The sequence below is a fragment of the Cynocephalus volans genome, chromosome 2 (assembly GCF_027409185.1).
Source record: "Cynocephalus volans isolate mCynVol1 chromosome 2, mCynVol1.pri, whole genome shotgun sequence".
NCBI lineage: Eukaryota > Metazoa > Chordata > Mammalia > Dermoptera > Cynocephalidae > Cynocephalus > Cynocephalus volans.
In genome coordinates, this window is record NC_084461.1 from 81,903,483 (window position 1) to 81,926,125 (window position 22,643).

At 37.1% G+C, this 22,643-nt stretch overlaps 1 protein-coding gene across 18 annotated transcripts in view; it reads right to left on the reverse strand.

Annotated features, from left to right (window-relative positions):
- The window catches only part of MCTP1 (multiple C2 and transmembrane domain containing 1), a 536,345-nt gene that overhangs the window by 260,032 nt on the left and 253,670 nt on the right, over positions 1 to 22,643 (reverse strand). The gene's annotated exons all lie outside the window — the stretch shown is intronic.

Consider the following 22,643-nt stretch of genomic DNA (forward strand, 5'->3'; position numbering starts at 1 on the left):
TCATGAGGGTAAGGTCCTCATGATGGGATTGATGCCCTTACAAGAAGAGACACCATAGAGCTTGTTTCCTCTCTCTCTTGTTGCCATGTGAGGACACAACAAACAGTGGCTGTCTGTTCACAAGGAAGCAGGTCCTCACAAGGGACCAAATCTGCCAGCACCTTGATCTTCAATTCCCCAGCCCCCAGGCCGGTGAGATATAAATGTCTGTTGTTTAAGCCACCCAATCTATGGCATTTTGTTATGGTAGCTTGAGATGACTGAGATAGCATGCCATACAAAGTTTTCTCTGATAATTTTTCCAGACTCATCTCTTACCTGACATCTCATCTACAGAATAACTTGCAGCATTTCAAATTCACAGCTTCTCTCCAACGCCTGTGCCCCTCTTTGTCCCATCCCCTCTGCCTTGAACATCCTTCTGCACCATTGCCAGTCCTCCTTCAGTGTTAAATTCAAGCCTCAATGCTGTCCGGGCAGCTCTCCCACCCTATCCTATGGACATTATTAGGCCCTTCTCTTACACTCTCAAACATTCTTTGCTATAGCACTCATCGTGTTGAGGCCTTGTTGTTTATTTCTGAGTCCTGGTGTCTGGCACAACCCCTTGGTCATCACACGTGATCAAGAAATGTGTGTTGACTGAAAACACATGTATAATTGAATGAGTGTATATATCATCTAAAAACAAGCAAAAACTAATGAGGTAACCGGTACGTGAATTGCACACTCTTTATGTCCCAGTCTTTTATCCTCCACTTTTATGCACTATGATTCTAAGAACCTCATTTAAATCTTATTCTCACATACTGAATATGTAAAGCTTAATATCCCAAAAGTATAGTGCTACCATTTCTACAACGGCAAACATTTGCCATTGCCACTTTCCCAAACTATGGTCATTGGCCGTCATTGTAATTCCTAAAAATGGTCGACCTGTCTTAGCTTTAAAAAGGGCTTTCAGGGCCGGCCCCGTGGCGCACTCGGGAGAGTGCGGCACTGGGAGCGCGCAGTGCTTCCGCCCCGGGTTCGGATCCTATATAGGGATGGCCGGTGCACTCACTCACAAAAAGACAAAAAAAAAAAAAAAGTGCTTTCAGACAATCTCATTTTAGTAGTAATCTGCTTAGAGTGTTTTTTTATTTGATTCATTGATTGATTTAAATTTACTCAGAACAATCAACTAGAAACCATAGCAGGATAAAGGTGCATGAATATGCATGTGACATGTCTTCTATGTCTAATAAATAGATATACTAAACACACAGCAAAAACATTCATATTTTTGCATGAAATATTTAGAAGGAAGGTTATTCTTATATGCATGGAGAAATTATGGCTGAAATTGCCATCCCTCACCAATATCTGTGTTTTTCTCTTCTTCCCAGTCATATAGCTAAACTATAATTTCTAGTCCTTTTCCTTAGATGTGGCCATGTAACTGAGAACTAAGTTCTGGTTAATGGAATGAGAGCAGAAGTTGTGTGCCACTTCCTGGCCTAGTCTACACACCCTCCCATATGCATGCCTATCTCTTTTTCCTCAAAATTGAGAACCTACATGAGGGCAGGGCCACAAGATAGCAAAGTCTTGAGTTCCTAAATTCTCAATGAATGGAAGCCCTACTACCCCTACAATGAACTATAAAGAATTAAGAAATAAATTTTTATTTTATGCCATGAAAATTTAAATGCTTTTCTTTTATAGATCCTAATACTACTTACCTTAACCAATACAAAAATTGATTCCAAGAATGGATACTGCGCCCCCCCCCCCAAAAAAAATGTCTAAAATATATGACTGAATTAGTGGTTGGGTTGTGGGTGGCAAGGTAAACTGAAAGGCTGGAGAGCCTTGTTAGGCCACAGTAAAACATTTGGTAAAGAATAATCCTGTGATAGTTAAGAAGGCAGACCACTTACTATTGAATCTTATTTTGGGGGATATGGTTGGAAAGAGCCAGAATGAAGGTGTGTATTTTCTAAAATTGGTTGCCTTCAGTCAGTAATTATAAGAAATTAAGCTGAAAATGAGCACAGCTGAAAGTGGGCTGGTTTGCAAGTAGAATGAAGAGCAGTAAAAAGAAGAATTGGAAAAGCTGCTTATTTTTCAACACCAAATAATAGAAAATAAGATTGTAAAAGCCTCTGAGCAACAAAAGCTCATTAAAACAATGTAGAGACAAAAGTCAAATTGAGAGTATGGCCTTCCCCCCCCCAGCACGATGGCCTTAAGGTAGCTGCCATTATGTTGAAAGGGAATAAATCATGTCTGAGAAGTATCTCTAATAAAGAACACTAGTACTAGCAAGAACATTAAGTACTAGCAAGCTGAATTCAACAGCACATTAAAAGTATCATATACCAATACCAAGTGGGACTTACCCCTGGGATGCAAAGACTGTTCAATATGTGACAATCAATTAATGTGACATACTACATTAACAGAACGAAGGATAAAAAAACACACAATCATCTAAATAGAGACAGAATGAATATTTGACAAAATTTAACACTTTTACAAAAAACATTCCACTCTAACAAACTAGGAATGGAAGAAAATCACCTCAGCATAATAACTGCCATATATGAAAAGTCCCCCCAGCTAATAACATACTCAGTGGTAAAAAGTGGAAGCTTTCTCCTCTAAGATAAGGAGCAAGGCAAGGATGCTCACTCTCACCACTTCTATTCAGCATAGTACTAAAAGTCCTAACTGGAGCAATTACTCAAGAAAAAGAAATAAAAGCCATCTAAATCCAAAAAGAAAAAGTAAAATTGTTCCTGTTTTCAGATGACATGATCTTTTATAGAGAAAACCCTAAAGACTACAACAAAAAACTATTAGAATAAAAATGCAAATTCGGTAATATTGCAGAATACAAGATTTAACCATATACTAACAATAAACTATCTAAAAAGGAAATTAGAAAAACACTCCCATTTATAACAGCACCAAAAATAATGAAATACTTAGAAATAAGTTCAACTAAGTAGGTATAGGATGTGTACACTGAAAACTATAAAACATTGGTGAAAGAAATTGAAGACACAAGTAAATGGAAACATATCCTGTGTTCATGGATTGGAACGATTAACATTGCTAAAATGTTCATACTATCCAAAGCAATATACAGATTCAACACAATCCCTGTTTAAATTCCACTGGCATTTTTCACAAGAAATAGAAGAAACAATTCTAAAATTCACATGGAACTACAAAAGACCCCTAATAGCTAAAACAGTCTTGAGGGGAAAAAAATGAATCTGGAGGCATCGCATGTCCTAATTTCAAAATATATTATAAAGTTACAGTAATTAAAACAGTATAGAACAGTATAAAGACAGATATGTAGTTCACTGGAACAAAACATAAAGTCCAGACATCAATCCATACATATATGGTGAAGTGATTGTCAACAAGGGTGCCAGGAATACAACACAAGGAAAGGGTAGTTTCAACAAATAGTGCTGGGAAAACTGGATATACACATGCCGAAGAATAAAATCGCACACTTACTCTATACCATACACAAAAATCAACTCAAAATGTATTAAACACTATGACATAAGACTTAAAACTGTAAAACTCCTAAAAGAAAACAGGGAAAGAGTCTTACGCCATTGGTCTTGGCAATGATTTCATGGATATAACACCAAAAACATGGGCAACCAAAGCAAAAATAGGCAAATGGACTCTATAAAACTAAGCAGTTTCTACACAGCAATGGAAACAATCAATGGAGTGAAAAGACAACCTATAAAATGGGAGAAAATATTTATAAACCATATATCAGATAAGGTGTAAATTTCCAAAAAAATATAAAGAAATCTTACAACTTGACAGCAAAAATAAATAACCTGATTTTTTAAATGGGCTAAAGCTTGAACAGACATTTCTCCAAAGAAGACGTACAAATGTCCAAAAGATATATGAAAAGATGTTGAATGTTACTAATCATCAGGGAAATGCAAATCAAAACCACAATGAGATATCACGTCACACCTGTTAGGATGGCTATCAACAGGTTCTGGGGAGCATGCAGAGAAATGGAACCCCTGTGCACTGTTGGTGGAAATGCAAAATGGTGTAGCCACTGAAGAAAATAATGTGGAGATTTCTCAGAAACTTAAACTACCACGTGATCCAGCAATCATACTTCTGGGTATTTACTTAAAAGAGTTGAAATCAGGATCTTGAAGAGATATTAGAACTCCTATGTTCATTGCAGCACTATTCATAATAGCAAAGATGTAGAAACAACCTAAATATCCATGGATGAATAAAGATAATGTGGCATATACAAATAATGGATTATTATTCAAACTTTAAAAAGAAGGAAATTCTGCAATATGTGATAACATGGATGAAACTTGAGGACATTATGCTATAAACCAGTTACAGAAGGTCCAATACCGATTCATATGATCACCAATCATGATTCATAGATACACGAGATATTTAAAATAATAAAACTCATTGAATCAGAGAGTAGAATGGTGGTTGCTGTGGGCTGGCAGGAGGAGAAATGGGGGTTACTAATCAATGGGCATAAAGTCTCAATTATACAAGATGAATAAGTTCTTGAGATGTGCTGTACAACATTGTCTCTATAGTTAGCAATATTATATCTGTACACTTAAAAATTCGTTAAGAGGGTAGACCTCAAGTTGTGTTCTTATCACAATAAAATAAATTTTTTTTTAAAAAAAGCAAGGACATTGAGTGTGGTTGTTGGTACATGGAAGCGTACTGAATTTTTGAAAGAAAGAACTTAGTGGGCTGGCTGGTTAGCTCATTAGGTTACAGCATGGTGCAGATAGCATTAAGGTCCAGTACCCACCAATCCTCGTACCTGCCAGCCACCAAAAAAAAAGAACTTAGCTGATTGAGATCCTTGTACCAATTGCAGATAGGAAGCAGGATATGAAAGCTATACAATCCCCAAGGAGAGCAGGCTCCTCTGCACCCATTTCAGACCATAAAGGATAATGAGTAAAGAATAACTTCCCAGATGGTAGAACCAGTTGTCACAGAGAATAATTGACAGGGGATTCTTTCCAGATAGAGTTTTAATCAAGGAGTTTCCCTTCCTTTTATAAAGCCTGCCCATGAGGGTGTTAGAATTGCTATGGACCAGTAACTGCCCTGTATCTTCCACATTTTCCTTTCCATCATTATATAGTGGATGTGTTTGGGGAGGCAGTAGACAGATTCATAGTCCACAGGGCTACAGAGTACCACAATGGACCTGACAAAATATTTCCTTCTATTCAGAGATCCTTGACTTCGAGCAGGATACAGTGACCAGATGGGACTTTGGTTGTTTCACTTGGAGAAGGGAATGTCTTGTATGAGCAGAAGGAAGAACAAATCAAATATTTGGTGAACAGAAGGTACACTGGAGCAAGACTGCTATTGCTTGGCAATATTGATGTATTTCTTTTCTTGTTTGTTTGTTTCTGGGTATGACTGGACTATAGCTTTCAGCTTCCTTTAAAATTAGGGTGGCAATATGGCTGCATTCTGGCCAATTTACTATGAGCCCAGAAAATGATGTGTGCCAGTTTTAGGCCTGACCTATAAAAACCCTCCTATGTGTGACTCTTACTCTATTTTCCCATTCACAGGCTGTAGAGAGAAGACTTTGGGGACCAAAGGGAAGTAGTAACACCAGATGGAAAAAAATGAGGGTTCCTTAATGACAGCGTGGGGCAGAGCTGGGGCCCCACCCTCCATCACTGACACACACTGGACATGATAAGAGCAAGATATAAGCTTCTATTATGTTAAATCTTGATACATGGGGTTTATTTGTTTAATTATATATGTTAATACGTACAAAAATTAAGCCAAAACACACTAAGATTACATTGTTTGGTGCAAAGAATAAGAAAAACATAAGATTTAAGTCCTTAAAGAAAGGACTTCATTGGAAGAGACCTTGTCCAGTCTTTCACTAATATGAGAATTCCACATAAAAAACCTGGAGACATATGACAGTCGTGTAGATGGAAGGTAGAGGCAGTTTGAATGCTTCCAACTCAGCACTTCAAAATTCAATTCAATCTTTGTTGAACACATATGTGTTGCAGTATATTTTGATTTTGGACTTGTCTATTTTAAAATGTATGTTTATAGAGCTAATCTGCCTCCTCTGAATCTTTAGAGCTTTAGGAAAATATTTGGTCCCTGTTTCACAGACACCTTTTCAAAGCATGTGAATATATTTAGTCACTGGCACAATTATATATCTGACGTCATTAAAAGGAAGACACAATGAGCTGATTTTCTTGTCCATTGTTCTTCAATGAGAGAATGTTTAAAGAATGTGCTTTCACAAATTAGCAATTGGAAGAAAATATTTTTTCCTTTTTAAAATACAGGTTTTAAGGGAGTGATTACAGTTGCCTCCATATCCCAGATTATTAATTAAAGCTTTTCTTCAATTATCATATTATTTGATAGAGTCAATGGTTATATAACTTTTATAGGCAAGTAAAAAAGATAGGCAAAGCAAAATGTTAACACCTACAATGTAACTAAAATACTTGAGGAACAATGAAAAAAAACTCTTCACCCCTTATTCTAAAAACAGTTAATAAGTGTTTAAAGTGACAAGTGACTTCAAAACTTGCAATTATCCTGCTAAAGAGTGTCGTCATTGATAGAGGCAAAGACGGCAGATACAGTATAGTAATAGGTGTTGTGAGTGTTTGTTCTTATCTTCAACACAGTATTCCCTTCCGCTCTGTTAAGGTGTAAAAAATGCCTGTTACTTGCACTGGTGAGTTTAGTAAAACTAAAACCAACTGAAATGCTACGTGTAAGAATGAACCCACTTTTTCTTGCCTTCTGCCTTTCTGCCAAACTTGCTACTGTTCTATTACCATTAACATTCTATTACTTTGTTAAGGAAAACAGGGCTCTTGTGTGTTACAAGATTTGTGCTAGTTTGCAGAGTGAATGAATTCTCCAGCTGTTATAATTTTTCCTTTCTGAAATACATTCATGCACTCAATTATATTTACTGGATGTCAATTATGTGTTAAGCAGTGGGGATTTAGCAGTGCATAAAAACAAAGTCCCTACTCCCAAAGAGCTTTTATTCAAGTAGAAGGAGACAGCCAATAAATAAGAGTATAATGTGTCGCATGGTGATAAGTGCATGAAGCAACATAAAGTTGGGGAAAGGGACAGTGGTCAGAGTGGCCTTCTGTTTTGCGTGGGATGTGGAGGGAAAGCCTCATCTATCAGGAGATGTTTGAAAAGGGACATGAAGCAATGAAGCAATGAAGCAGTGAAGCAATGAACACACCAGGCAGAGAAAGCAGATAGTTCAGAAGTCCTGAAGAATTCTAATGTGGATGGAGCGAGTTGCCTAGAAAGTGAGTGGCAGGAGATGAAGTCGGAGCTTGGTGGGACAATAGATCATGTGGGATTCTCTTGGCCCTTAGTAAGGACTTGAGATTTTTCTTCAAGTAAGTCAAAATAGAAGAGCAAATGAATAACTGGAGAAAAATATTTTAAGATTGCCTTTCCTAATGTCAAATGATCATTCTTTGATTAGGGAATATACCAATAACTGAAAATTAGAAGGTACTCAAAGGCCAATTATAAAAGGGCAAGTATATCATTTTTGTAAGTTACTCAAAGTAATTACTAAGTTCCAGACTAGCTGGCCTGAAATATTTTGACAAAGCCAATGTAAAGGTTAATAATGCATATAAAATGAGTGTGAATGCTTACATTTCTCCTCTCTATGTCTACACCACATCCTTTAAAATTTAGATTTATTAACTATATATAATACAATACAATCAAATATAAAATATTTTCAGAATCTGTTATGACTCCCATTGACATCAATATCATCTTGTTTATCTTGATATTAATATAATAACATCAAATGTGATATGACAACAAACATTCATCACTAAAATATCAGATTTAAGGCGATGAGCATTCCATAAATATTTATACTTTACCAAGCACATAATGAGATAGCTATTATTGGGTGCTGGAGGTAAATGTCTTTCCTACTGTGGTAGACAGAATTCCCTGATTGTGAATGTGATGAGATATCATGTCTGTGATTATGCTACTTGCTTGGCAAAAGTAATCTTGCAGATGTTACTAAGGTTACTAATCAGTTGAGTTTGAATTAATCAAAAGGGAGATGGTCAGAATAGACCTAATCTAATCTCATTTCTTTTAAAAACACAGACGTTTCTCTACCTGGTAGCAGAAAGGAAAGTCAGATTTGAAGCATGAGGGGGATTTAACATGCTATCGCTGGTTTGAAGATGGTAGGGGCCACATGGAAAGAACCTAAAACTGGCCTCTAGGAGCTGAAAATGACCCCTGGCTAACAGGCAGCGAAAAAAAAACAAAAAACAAACAAAAACACCCCAGTGACTTCAGACCTATAGTCACAGGAACTAAATTCTGCCAATACCAGGAATGAGATGATCCTGGAAAAGGACCCTGAGCTCCAGGTGTAAGACCCGTGCACCATGCACAAATCCTACACACGCTGGGATGGCTCACTTCACGAAGACCATGAGACAGAGACCATTGCAATCAGGCAAGAGGAGTTTTATTCCAGCATGCTGGGGTCAGTCTCCTGGACAGAAGCGACCACGAGCTTACAACACAAGCACCTTTTATACAGTTTTTCTGGATAGACTTTTTGTGACAGGATGAGTTGTTGGTTATCTGTGGCACCTTTAGATTTATGGGTAGGCTTTAGCAGGCTGGTACCCCGACAGATCTGTGGTGCCTTTAGATTTACAGGTAGGCTTTAGCAGGCTGGCACACTGATAAGGAACAACACATTTCTCAATCGTTTATCTTCCCTGGGGTCTGGCCAGGTGGCCTTTAGATAAGGAACTAGTCAGTTCCTGGAACCGGGTGGGGGTCACTCCCTTCCTGGAATTTTTTAGTGTGCTTGGGCCCGCCTGAGCTCTACAAGGCTCCTTAGAAGCTGCTTTACTTAAAATGTTTTTTTTTTACTTAAAATGTTACAAAAGCAAACTGCGTATATTAAAGTTATATTTTTCTTTACACAGGCAAGCACCAAGCCCAAATGACAACTTGATTTTGGCCTTGAGAGAGCTAAGCAGAACCCAGCTATGCCCAGATTCCTGACCTAAAAAACTCAGAAACTGTGAGCTATTAAGTGGGTGTTGTTTTAAGCTGTTAAGTTTATGAAATTAGTTACAAAGTAAGGAGAAAGTAATAACTTATCTTAAAGAATATATTTATGGTATAGTTGGAGAAATAAAAAAAAAAAACGTTGGAAGGAAACTTTGTTAAATCTAGTAGAAGACTTTCTTAAAAAGAGTGTCTTCATTTTGGCTGAAGAGCTATTTATATAAGCTACTGTAACAAAAAGATCCAAAAAATACAGTGTTTTAAACTAGACAGAAATTCATTTCTTTCTTGCAAAGCCATCCAGGGATAGGTAGCCCTCAGCCAATAGAACAATTCCACTGTTCTCAATTTGTGTATTCTGACCTATAGCCCTTGGTCCAGTGCAGCTTCTCGTTCTCTTCATCTCCCAGCTCACAAGAAGATGAAAGGAGCCCATGCATATTTCTCTTAGGCATATGACCCAGAAGCTGCTTTACCCAAAGTAGCACATACCACTTCTGCTCACATCCCATTGGTCAGAGATTAGAACCTAGCTGCAAGGAAGGTTGATAAGCGTCACCTCACTAAGCAACCTTATGGCTATCTAAAAAATGGGAGCTCTATGATAAAAGAAGGAGCAAATGGATATTGGTGGACAACTCACAGTCTCTGCCACAGCCCAACAGAGCTCAGGACATTCTGTCTGCATTATGAATATTGAATCGCTCAAATTGTTATGAATTTCTTCCATGGAAGTGAATCGGGTATCTGCTTCATCAAAACTCTTCCAAATTAGGCCTAGATATATTTGTAGACTCTAGCTCTAGAGAAAAATGAGCAATTCCTCTTCTGTGCAACAATCTTGCGATATTTGAATAAAGTGGTCAGTATCCTCCATAGGTTTCCAGGCTCACTGACCTCCCTCTCCCGTCCTTCTCTCTCTACCATCCTCACCATCTTAAATGCTCTGAGTGGTAGCATTATTCTTTGCTTATAAATTTCCAAATCCTCATAGCATCAGATGTGCTGTCCGGACTCTGGACTTCCCAGCCTCTGGAACTGTAAGAGATACATTTTATCTCTTTATAAATTACCCAGTTTCAGATATTTTTGTTATAAGCAACAGAGAGGGCCTATTTTCTGATACAACCAGGTATCAGAAAAGTGTATGAGTGTTAAATGCAACCAAGTACTTCTTGGGAGACTGAGCAATAGCAATCTCTCCTTTGGCCGGTTAATGGTTAATATGTGATATTAACATGACTCAGTGCTACTGGTAATTGAATACAAATGCTGCCTTAATTTGGGCAAATGATTTGAAGCCCCAGTCACTAATGGTTTAAATTTTCACTTTGCTTAAAATAGGATCTATTTTTTACATTTTCTCTTCTGTTTAAATTTTCACACCTACAATGTCCATTTGGAAGTGAAGTATAGAGATCAAAGGCCTTGCCCAAAGGACTGGTAACAACACTGTCACCATTAAAATGTCACATACTTACAAATACTGCCAGTTCTAAAGCTTCTTATTTAAAAAATATATTCCAAATCTAAGTCCTACTCTCTAATTTTTCACTGATTTGTGATTGCAACAAAGTTACTTCATAAATTCTGTTTACTTAATACTAAAAACATAAAGAGTCGGTCTGGCTTTTATGTACCTAGCTCTGTAGCCAGAATGAAATTTTAAATGTACGAAAAATAAAAATGCTATAGAAATGCAGAGATGATCACTGTTTGTTAGTATGTCTTCTTTTTCTCACACAGCTGGAAGTATATTCTTTTTTTTTTTTTTTTTAAATTAACTTTAGGTATTTTATTTTATTTATTTATTTATTTATTTATTTTTATTTTTAAATTTTATTTTGTCGATATACATTTTGGCTGATTATTGCTCCCCATCACCAAAACCTCCCTCCCTTCTCCCTCCCCCGCTCCCCCCCAACAATGTCCTTTCTGTTTGCTTGTCGTATCAACTTCAAGTAATTGTGGTTGTTATATCTTCTCCCCCCCGCCCCCCGGTTTTGTGTGTGTGTGTGTGTGTGTGTGTGTGTATTCTGCCATTATTTATTTCTCCAACCTTTAGCTAACTATTTCTGTCCTGTTTTCCATGTTTTGGTGTAAAGTACAGTTGACCCTTGAACAGCACAGGTGTAGGGATGCCCATCCTCATGCAGTTAGAAATCTTTTGACTGTCCCAGAACTTAACTACTAATAGCCTACTGTTGACCAGAAGGCTTATTAATAACATAAGCAGTCAATTAACAAATATTTTGTATGTTATATGCATTATATACTATATTCTTACAATAAAGTAAGCTAGAGGAAAGAAAAGGTTATTAAGAAAATCATAAGAGAAAATACATTTGCAGTATTATACAGTATTTATTGAAAAAAAATCTATGTATAAGTGGATCCGTGTAATTCAAACCTGTGTTGTTCAAGGGTCAACTGTACTTGTATTATCCTGGACTCTTGCCAAGCTTCAGTCCTTCGATCATTATCTGTTTTACTGAGAATGTAGTACAAGGGCTTTTATCCCCCCTAACAACCAGTAGTTCAAACTTCAAAATATCCTACCACTGTGCTTAGGTTCATTTGTGGTTGTTATCTTTATTAAAATGGATAAAAAGTATTGCATGCTTACTATATGCTAAGCATCGTTCTTGTCACTTTACATATCTTAATTAAATCTTTATAATTCATACTACATTGTTTTATTATTTTATGCTATATTATTCCCTAATAATTGATAGTTATAATTATTATTAACATCACTATATTATCAACATGGGACTTTTCAGGGCTGCTATATTGTAGAACTCCACGTTAAAAGAGTGCTTCCTAAAATTCGCAATGTGCTGGGTGCTGTGCAGACTAGGTGCTAAGTAAATGCACGTGGAAATTGATTTTCTAACACTTTTACTCTTCATGCTCTTCTGTGTTCCTTTTCATATCCCTGGTGTTCTGAGAAGTTCTCATGACCTATGTTGAAGATCACCTCTGAATAAGGCAATATTTATAGAGTTTTAAAAGGGAATACAAATTGAAAGTATAAGACAGTTTGGGCTGGCACAAGAAAAAATACTTCAGGGAGCAAACAGCACAAAAGAGGACTATTAATGATGAAATAATTTAGGCTTCACTTTCAGACTTCCTCAAGATAGTTACCAGCACTGCTGGCATGACCTGAACACATAACTTAATATATATCGATAGAAAACAATGGCTACACTTCATTATTTGTTTTTAGGGGGCAGTGCACTATTTTTAATGCGTAAAATCCATGATTCGATGAAACCCCAAAAGCTAATCCTCTAATGTTGCGTTAAAGATCACTCAGGGAGCTTCTTATGCTGAGTGTGGTTTTACAAAGTGAGTTTTATGAGCTTACTCTGTTTACTTTAGCCTTTCACATGTAATTATATTCTCATCACGAAAGTAGAAGAAAATTAGGATGCTCAGATAACTTATTTTGTGTTTGCTACCATGAGAGACATTGATCTTGCTTGCCATGGTCTTCCTGTGCATTGGGAAGTGCTTTGTGGAAGCAGAAGGATCGAAGTCAAATTTCAGCAATAATGTCTTCCAAGGCAGAGATATGTGTTTATTTTTGTATTTCAATTTACTTACTTTAACATTGTTTCACTATAAATTTATTAAGGCAATTTTTTCCAAGTTGAAGCAAGTCTACTTTTCATGGATACTAAAAGCACGAAGGTTTATATTAATGTTTATTCTTGAATAGAGATATATCTTTTTAAAATACCTTTATGTTAACAGATATTGAGGTCTTTCCCCTACCCACCCCACCCACCGGGCTGATTTACAAAGTTTCACAGAATAGCAGTGTATCTTTTCTGAGTCATTTTAATCTTTCTTAATATCCCCTTTTCCATTTTGAAATGTGAAAATTGATTTCTATTGTATTCAAAGATTGCTTCCTCAAGAATTAATGAATCTATTTTGCAAATGCTAATGTTTTAGTGAAATGAACGTGCTCCTTAGCAATTCTGTTCCTTGGGTGTCATTAAAATGATTTTTGAAAGTAAGTTTTTGAAAACAACTTGACATCTTATAATTCCCTATGCTATTTTATTTGATTCTCCACCTTCTAGCCTTATTAAGGGAAACTATTTAAGATTTGGTTAAGACCAATGGCTCAGAGTGGATTTTAAGAGTATTTTCTGGAAGAGTTGATTAGCTGGGCATCTGAAAGCAAAGACAAAGATTCCTTTCTACTCTCTCTTTAACTTAGAGCCCACATTAGTTTTCTATTGGAATGTGACACATTAGCACAGACACAGTGGCTTAAATAACACACATTTATTGTCTCACAGTTTCTGTAGGCCAGGCTTGGCTTAACTGCTCAGGATCTCAAAAGGCTGCTGTGACATAATAGGAGATACATATTTGGTCTGTGCTCCTAGTTCCTGGTACAGAGCTTCTAAAATCCTTGTAACTTCCTGAGCAATAGAGATGGTAGCAGCATCTTTTGTTATAATATTTAGTCTTAGCCCCCAGTTCCTGACACAAGAGCATCTAAGACCCTTGGAACCTCTGGAGTGATAAATTCTTTCTGAATGCTAATGAGATGACCAATGGTGGCTGATGGTGGCTGGGGTCCCTAGATAGACTCAGGATGGGCTAGTTGCCAGAGTAACCAACCATATGACTCGAAGGTTTGAACTTTCAGCCTCACTCCTTGACTTCCAGAGAAGGGAGAGGGGAATCAAGATTGAGTTCAATCACCAATGGCCAGTGATTTAATCAATAATGCCTTCTGGAACCTCCATAAAAATCCTAAACAATGGGATTTGGAGAGTTTCCGGACTGGTGGGAACATTGGCGTGCCCCAGAGAGGGCATGGAAGCTCCCTGTCCCTTCCCACTTACCTTACCCTATCCTGTCTTTTATTGAGCTGTTTCTGAGTTGTATCTTTCATAATAAACCAGTAATAGTAAGTAAACTTTTTCTGAGTTCTGTGAGTGTGTTCATTAGGGTTCTCCAGAGAGACAGAATCAATAGGATATGTTATAATTATATGAGAGGAATTTATTAGGGGAATTAGCTCACATGACTATGAAGAAAAGTCCCACGATAGGCCTTCTAGAAACTGGATGCTGGTAGCGTGGCTCAGTCCAAGTCTAAATACCTCAAAACCAGGGAAGCTGATGGTGTCCTTGGTGTAAGTTCTGGACCCCAAAAGCTGAAGTCTCGAGCTCTGATGTCCACGGGCAGGAGAGAAGAGTGTATCCCAACTCCAGCAGATAGAGAGAGAGCTTCACCTCTTTCCTCTGTCTTTTGTTCTCTCCAGACCCCCAGCAGTTTGGATGATTCCCACCTACATTTAGGGAGGGTCTTTCCCACCCAGGCCACTCAGACTCTCATACTAATCTCTGCTGGAAACACCCTCACAGACACACCTAAAAAGATAGCTTTACCAGGTTTCTCAGCATTCCTTCATCTAACTAAGTTGACACCTAGAATTAACCTTCACAGTGAGCCATTCTAATGAATTATTGAACCCAAGAAGAGTCATAGGAACTTGATTTATAGCCAGTTTGTCAGAAGTACAGGTGGCTGGGACTTATAATTGGCATTTGAAGTGGGGGCAATCTTGTGGGACTGAGCCCTTAACTGTGAGCAGCACTAACACTGTATAGGGTCAGCATTGAAATAAATCACTGGACACCCACTTGATGTCCACAGAGAACCACTTGGTGTGGAAAACTCACACATCTGGTATCAGAACTGTTATGAGCATAGAAAAACAGTTTTTGATATAGCTGCAATCAAGGCATCAGCTGGGCTGGGTTCTCAACCTTGGGATCTTCTTCCAAACTCATTCAGGTTGTTGGCAGAATTCACTTCCTTGTAGTTGTAGGACTGAGGCCTTTAACTTCTAGAGGCCATTTCTCTCCATCGGCAGCTCACACGTGGCTGTTTGCTTCTTCAAGACCAGCAAGAGGCTTATTCTAGTTCTGGGACGGCTGAGGCCTTTTAAAGAGCTCACCTGATGAAGTTAGGCCCACCAAAAATCATTTTCCTTTTGGTTAACTTGAAGTCAACTGATTAGGAACAATCACAGGAGTGATATCCCATTATATTCACAGATTCCATCCACTTTAAAAGAGAAGGGATTGTACAAGGACATGGATCACTAGGGGTCATTTTAGAATTTTGCCTATACCACAGGTCCTAAACCCAGTTTTATTTAGCTGGTTTATTATATCCCATTTTCCAGATCGCAGCACAAGCTCCCTAGCGAGGTGCCCAAGGTACAGATAAATCACATTGATTACCAACTCTGAGGCCTTCCTTGGTATGGTCAGGTCGCTCTTCACAGGGAGTTCCCACACCACTTTTCCTACCACATCTACTGTAGTTATGCTGGACTTATTAAAAGACATGTGCAATGCTTTCTTTTCACAAAACGCTACCATCCACCTAAAAGCACAATATTTGTAGATAGGAAAAAACAGCCTCATAAATTTAAAATTTATAAAGTGACAATACATGTACCATTGAGCAATGGCAAAGCTAAACTATTCTTATCTTTGCTAATATACATTTTAAGGATGATTCTTATTTTCTAGTGAAAAGTTAAAATGTAATCTTGTTCAGTTTTCTGCATTACTGATACCCTACATAAGTGTACTTCAAGAGCAATAATGGTCCATCTGAGATGTGTTATCTTTTCACTGTACTGATTTATTGGTGCATGTGATGGAGTAAGAAAGAAAATCTATTGTCTTCTACTATGACATCTATTATTCATAAAAGTAAAGAATTTTTTGTTGTTTTTCAACACTATTGAAGCAGAATAGTGAAACTGAAATCAGTAAAAATTAACTGCAAATAATTTTAAATACTCTAAAATGCTAGTTGTTTTTCCTAGCTTTATTGCCATTTTGAAAACTGTTAATGATCCCTTTTCAGAATTTAATTTTGATAATCTCAGAGTATGATTCTGAAATGATTAACAAAAGATTACTATGATGTTTAGAGAAAATAGGAGTTTCATGATTTTAACAGATTATAAAGTATGAGAAATAGCCTCAATATCAGAAACACAGTTGCTTTTTCAATTATCAACAAAATCCTACTTTTCTTTCCCCATGAGGCAGATGGGCTGTTGTGCAGTATAAAGACATACAACGAGTAGGCTGTCGTCATCAGTCGCTTGTCAGGACAAAAACTATGGTGTGTCACTGTAGGTAGCACACAACCAGAGAAACTTTTAGCAGACAAAAACTCTAATACTGAATGCCAGAGCCCATTAGAATATGTAATACTCGCTAAAAATAATGAAAGAGAAGAAAAGTCCTTGCACTTTCATTGAGAAATATTCACTAATTTCATCAATAATGTTTTAGTTAATATCATGCTAATAATAATGTTGATGACTATGATACAAATAGAGGGCTTACTTTGTGCCTTGTTCTGAACACTTTATGTGCAGAATCTCATGTAAGCTACAGAACAAGCCTAGAAGTTGAATGCTTTTGTTATCCTCATTTTGCAGATGGGGCTTAGTTATTCAGTGACTTAGCTCTGGGCTCTGACACTAAACCCATGCTGTAGCAGATGCTGTGGCAGCCAGCCATCCTTGTTCACACTCTCAGTTCCCCTAAACACCAAAGGCTTTCTACCTCTCAAGCACCTGTGGCTTTCTCCAGCCACAGGAATATGCTTGGACCCTGCCTGGGCTAGACCACAGGTACCGCACTCTTGGGAGGAGGCCTTAGCAGATGGCAAATGAGAATTGCTAAATAACCCATGTTCTTGCTTCCTCACTGAGATTTGCTGAGGGAGTTCCACCCCTGGTCCCAGAGGTCCTAAAGGTAATCTGCTTCTTAATTCACTTTGTGCTGACTCCCTTTCCCCATTCCACCCTTGCCCTTATCCCTCCTTTCTGGGATTGTCTCCCAAAGAAACTCAAATCCCTGCCTCAGGGTCAGTTTCTGGAGGACCTAACTTAAAGACATGGTCTTTTCTTCTATGATAGACTGCTAGTAAAATATCATTTAAAATAAATTCACTAAATTTTGAGAATTTTTAAACTTCAATGTACTTTTTGGAAAAGCAATTTATTTTAGTTACTCTTATAATTTATACTCACAGATTTTCTTTAATAAAAAAGAACAAAGCTTTCTTCATTCTTTTCTCAATCTAACTAGGAATTATTCTCTAATAACTTTTTTCAAGAGGTAATAATTTCTCAGAACATTAGAAAATATAGAAAAACTTAAATATGCAATTTTGTACTTGTTGCCTTTGTGTACATTTGGTGTTGCCGGGGCCCAGAAAGTGATACCCCAAAACGGAGGCCTCAGAAGTAGCTCAAAAGCGAAATTTTCCTCTGATCTTCTGTTCTGTCTCTCAGCCTTATTCTCCCATGAGACAAACCATTGAAACTAGAATCCCTCCTCCTCAAGGCAGGTCATAGATAGACTCTAATCTTCCCCTCTGCCTTTCAGTCTTAGAGATGGCCATAAAGAAATTCCCTGACCTACCTTTTCTAATTGAAGGTCATAAGACTCCTATTCCAGAATGGATCCTGCCCCATACCCTGGAGAAATGAATGCAACACAGAGAGGCCAAAAAGAACCCGAACAAACAGGCCTAGCTGGTTTTCCCCATGCAGTCCATTAGCATTAGATCATACTTTTGTCCAATCACATTTCTACATGCCTCTCCCTGCTTCATATAATCTAAGCATAAATATGGACAATTTCCCCTATATCTTTGAGTCTTCATTCTGAAGTCTCCCATGTCATGTAAAACGATGAGATAGCAACATTTCTTATGCCATTTCTTCATATTAATCTGTGTTTATCAGGTGATTTTTCAGAGAATTCAGGGATGTTTTCATTGGTCCCTACAGTGTAAAACTTTAAAAATTCCTTTAAAATTCTAAACAAACAACAAACAAAAAGATAAGAAAAATAACAATACAATACAATTCTAAACAACTCAGCAGTCTACATTTTAAAAGCTGTTTGTGAATGACCAATTCCTCATTCTTCAACTATGAAGAGAATTTCACTCCAGATCATAATTTCAGAGCATCTACACATTTTCACAATGAACAAAATTCTTGATTAGCAGAAATGTAAAACAATAACTGGGACTTAATAAATAATGAACTAAATGCTATAAAGATAGAGAATGCCTCCTTTTCCTAGAACAATTTTCTCTTGTTTTCTGAGGTTGATAGGCCTACAGCCATTACTTAACATGTCAAAGGGTGGTAAAGACCTAAGAACTTGCTCCTTGTTTTCCAGGAGACATTTGTTTACATTAGAAAGATAAGATCTTTCTCTCTCTCTCTCTCTCTCTCTCTCTCTCTCAAGGGAAGGAGAGGAAGTTGTGCAGCAGATCTTATTGAAACTCCAAATGACGAAATGTTGGCTTCCTCTCCAGCAGTACCTTCCCGCTGTATGTACTGCTGACATCTGCTCTCATTGCAGGGGAGAGTAGAGATGGGGAACCAGGGCTGTAAATAATAATGTCTGATCTCTGTTTGCTTTTAGGATAAAATAAAGAAATATAGATATTAAAGGCTTATCAATAAAACGTTCTTGGAAATGAATCTTTAAATTGGCCTACAGCAAGGTTTTTCACTTGCAAAAAGGATTCCAGTACATTTCTGACACATGCTCATAAACTAAACTGACCGAAATAATCCCCCCCCCCCACAAAAAAAAAATCCTTGGACTCACTGAGATTGTCTGCTTCATAGGGAACACCAAAGCCAAGCAGATGTCAGCCTCTGGATAAAGGAATAACACAAGAACACTCCACATTTAAGAGTAGCTATTGACCAGCAAACTACCAGACTTTTCAGACATGGCAATTCAAGCTTATCGTCAGAGCTCCCTTGTTCTGTGATGCACAATTTCTTGCCATTTAACCTTAGGCCTAGAAAGTAAAATGGGGCTGAAGGCCTGAGTGAGACTGAGGGGATATTCAGGGGACATCAGGAGCTCCAGAAAGGGGAGCCCAGAATGGTTTCACAGCTTTCTAGAATATTTCAGATCTGAGAAATTCTGCGGTCTTTGTTTTGTGTTTGAGGAGTTCCATGTAACTGTCTACTGTGTTACTGAAGAGTGATTAAAACTCTTAGAAAGAAAGCCTAGGGTGGGCAAAGAATCTTTCACTGAAGTCTTTTGGCTGCACTTGGGTTTTGCCCTAAGAAGTTTTTTTACACACGGTTTGTGTCCATAGTCTCATTTACCTATTACTTATGTCAAAGAACAAAATTACAACAAATTTAGTTGAAGATCTTAACTGGCTTTATTGTGACTCTAGAATCCGGCAACATGTTACTCCATAAAATAGAATAAGTGTTTGAATGAGCCAAGCAGAGGAGGTTGGTTTTATAGACAGAAAAAGGCTAACGAAAGCAGAAAGAAAGAAGAAAAAATGGATTGGTCATTCAAAGTTACTTTCCTTGTAAGGTGGAAACAAGAAGACAGAACAATAAAAAAATAACATCAGGTTACTTCATGCTACCTCTTTAGTGTAAGGATTAAAACAGAGGGAACTTCATTATCATACCCATTGATGATTTAAACTGGCCTGTTAGGGAAACTGGCTGTATCTTTCTCCTGACTTCTGGGAAGGTCAGACCACAGTCTAAGTGACATGGAACTTAGCAGAGGTGACTCCATTTTGATTTTTAGTCTGGTCTTTTGGAAATCTAGTGCAGGAACTTTGTCCGAAACAATCGCCTCCTATAATTTTTATTTAACATTTAAAAATATATATAGTTATTGGTGTGGCAGTTTTCTGCTTGCCTGTGTATGACTCCAAGTGATTATCTGCAGTTTGTGGTGTGTGTGTGAGTGTGTGTGTGTGTGTGTGTGTGTGTGTGTGTGTGTGTGTGTGTCCAGTAAGATTCTTTGGACCTCTTTTATATCAGTGGTTCTCAAACTTTAGCATGCATTAGTATCACCTAGAAGGGCCGGTCATGGCTCACTTGGGAGAGTGTGGTGCTGATAATACCAAGGCCATGGGTTTGGATCCCTATATAGGGATGGCTGGTTAGCTCACAGGCTGAGCATGGTGCTGACAACACCAAGTCAAGGGTTAAGATCCCCTTACTTGTCATCTTAAAAAAAAAAAAAAAAAAAAGAATCACCTAGAAGGTGCCTTAAAACACAGATTGATGTGCCTCACTCCCATAATTTATGATTCAGTAGATCTGAGGTGAGGCCCAAGAATTTGCAAGTTCCAAAGTGACTCTGATATTGCTGGACTGGGAACTAAACTTTGAGAATAACCACTCTTATCTGCGACGGCACTTTTTCTTAGAGTTCCTCTAAAGATTAAGGCTCACTACACACATTATAAAAACATCTCATTAGATGAGTAAGTTTGCTTTAAAAATGAAAGAAGAAAGAATCTGATGGCTAGTTTCACAAGAATTTGAAGAGAAAGGGATACTCTCCCTGCAGAGTGAACTGAAGACATAGCTCTAATTTTAAAAAGACACAACAAACAAATTGAGCAAATGGCTTTTGTCCCTGGGGCAAGAGAGCTATTCCTAAACAATATCAAGACAGAATTTTTCTTTTTGATGAGGTACCTTTGTCCGCTTCCAGAGGGAAACAACAAGATTGTATAGTCCCTCAAATTGAATGGAGCTCATATTTTGATTGGTTTGGAGATTAATAGGTACACATAAATTTAGAATAAGGAGTTTCAAAACCTCCCCTTCCCCATGGAAATGGAAGAAGAAAACGCTCAAAAGGAAATGGTAGTTTTAGTTAATGGGAGTCTTGGTTACTAAGATAAGGTGAAGAACAAAAGACATGCCAATAGCCTGCCCTTAAGAAACATTTTTGTCTTTAAATCAAGATTTAAAGATATTAATATTACTTGGTAAATAAATATTAAATAATTATAAAATATTCTTTTGGTTCACCTAAGTATCCTTAATAATTCTGATTGCAGAAAATACTTGAACAACTTAAATTGTTTCTATAAATTGGCTTAAAAGACTTAAAAGTCTTCTCTTTGCATTTCTCACAGAGTGGGATATAATGCAAAGCTAACATGTACTTCCTGTCAATCAGATTTATTTTCTGATAGGAGGCCTAATTAACTGGAAGACCTTTTTACTTGTCTTATAGGACAGGTAAATGAATATACTAAAAATTATACAAATTATACCAAAAATTTAAGAATGTGTGGATGTAAACATGTGTAGAACTAAGTTGAATTAGAATAAACAGTACCTTTATTTTTTTAAATGTGGTTGTTTTAAACTTTGGCCAGTGCTGCACACTATTCTGTTTGGATTCCTCAAGAAAAACCTGAGGGTTCTATATTTCCCTGAGTTTTAATATCAACTGTGGTTGTATTGCTTTGTAATGTCAATATAAATTATAATCCCATGATCCATAATTAACTTTGAGACTTGAAGTAATTAATGTGTAGTGTTTATTATACTTAATCTAAAATGGTTATGAGCAAAGGTACTTGATCACCACATAGTAGTTTATTCTTTATAGCAATTTTAGGTTCACAGCAAAATTGAACAGGAAGGACAGACAGTTCCACGCACCTCCTGCCTCCACATGCGCACAGCCCCTCACCTGTCAACATCCCTCACCAGAAAAGTACGTTTGTTACAGCATTATCACCCAGAGTCCATAGTTTATACAATAGGGTTCGCTGAGTAGTTTTTATTAATGTATTTTGTCAATATGTACATGTGTTTACAATGTAAGTAGCATTCAAATTAAAAGGATAAAATCGATTCAATAAAAACTTTTATACATCTCAAAATTAATTATATTTAATTCAAAATTTATCATCTATCATTATTTTATATACATGTATGTATATTTAAAATACACATATGTTGAGAAAATTTTAAATTATTTTTTAAAGAAGCTTATGTATAATAGAAGATTGGTAGCTCACAAAGAAAAATGGTCATTGAATATAGAGTCTGTTCTTGATACAGTAAAATTTTTATTTTCTTTCTGCACAGATGGAAGATTTTGCCTCACCCAGACCAAACAGGTATTCTCAAAAGGGTCTGCTTTTATGCTGATTTTAATTATTTTATAACCATGGTCAATTATTTAAAAAAATAAGCAAACAAGAAAAAACAATAAGGGTTCATCATGTTTGGCAACCTAAAATCACTAAACTATTTATTATTTAGCCTCTATTATAGTTGCTGTAAAGTTTTAATATTTTGGTTAATAACACAGCCAAGGTTGTAGCTCCTTCTTGTCCTGAACACTTATGTGCTTGTCTGAAAATTCTCTTTGATTTTGCTATCTGCCAAGGTCAGACCTTAAATTTGGACTAATAAAACTGACAGGGTGTTTTAATATAAGAACCAACTTTGGTGCTTCCTGAACAGCTGCTAGGTAGCAAAATGCCTTACCCCCTCATCTCCAAACCTTTCCTGTGGTGCTCAAGTGCAAGGAGGGACCATATGATACAATTAGGCATGATAGGAAGGCTCCATATTTTTTCTT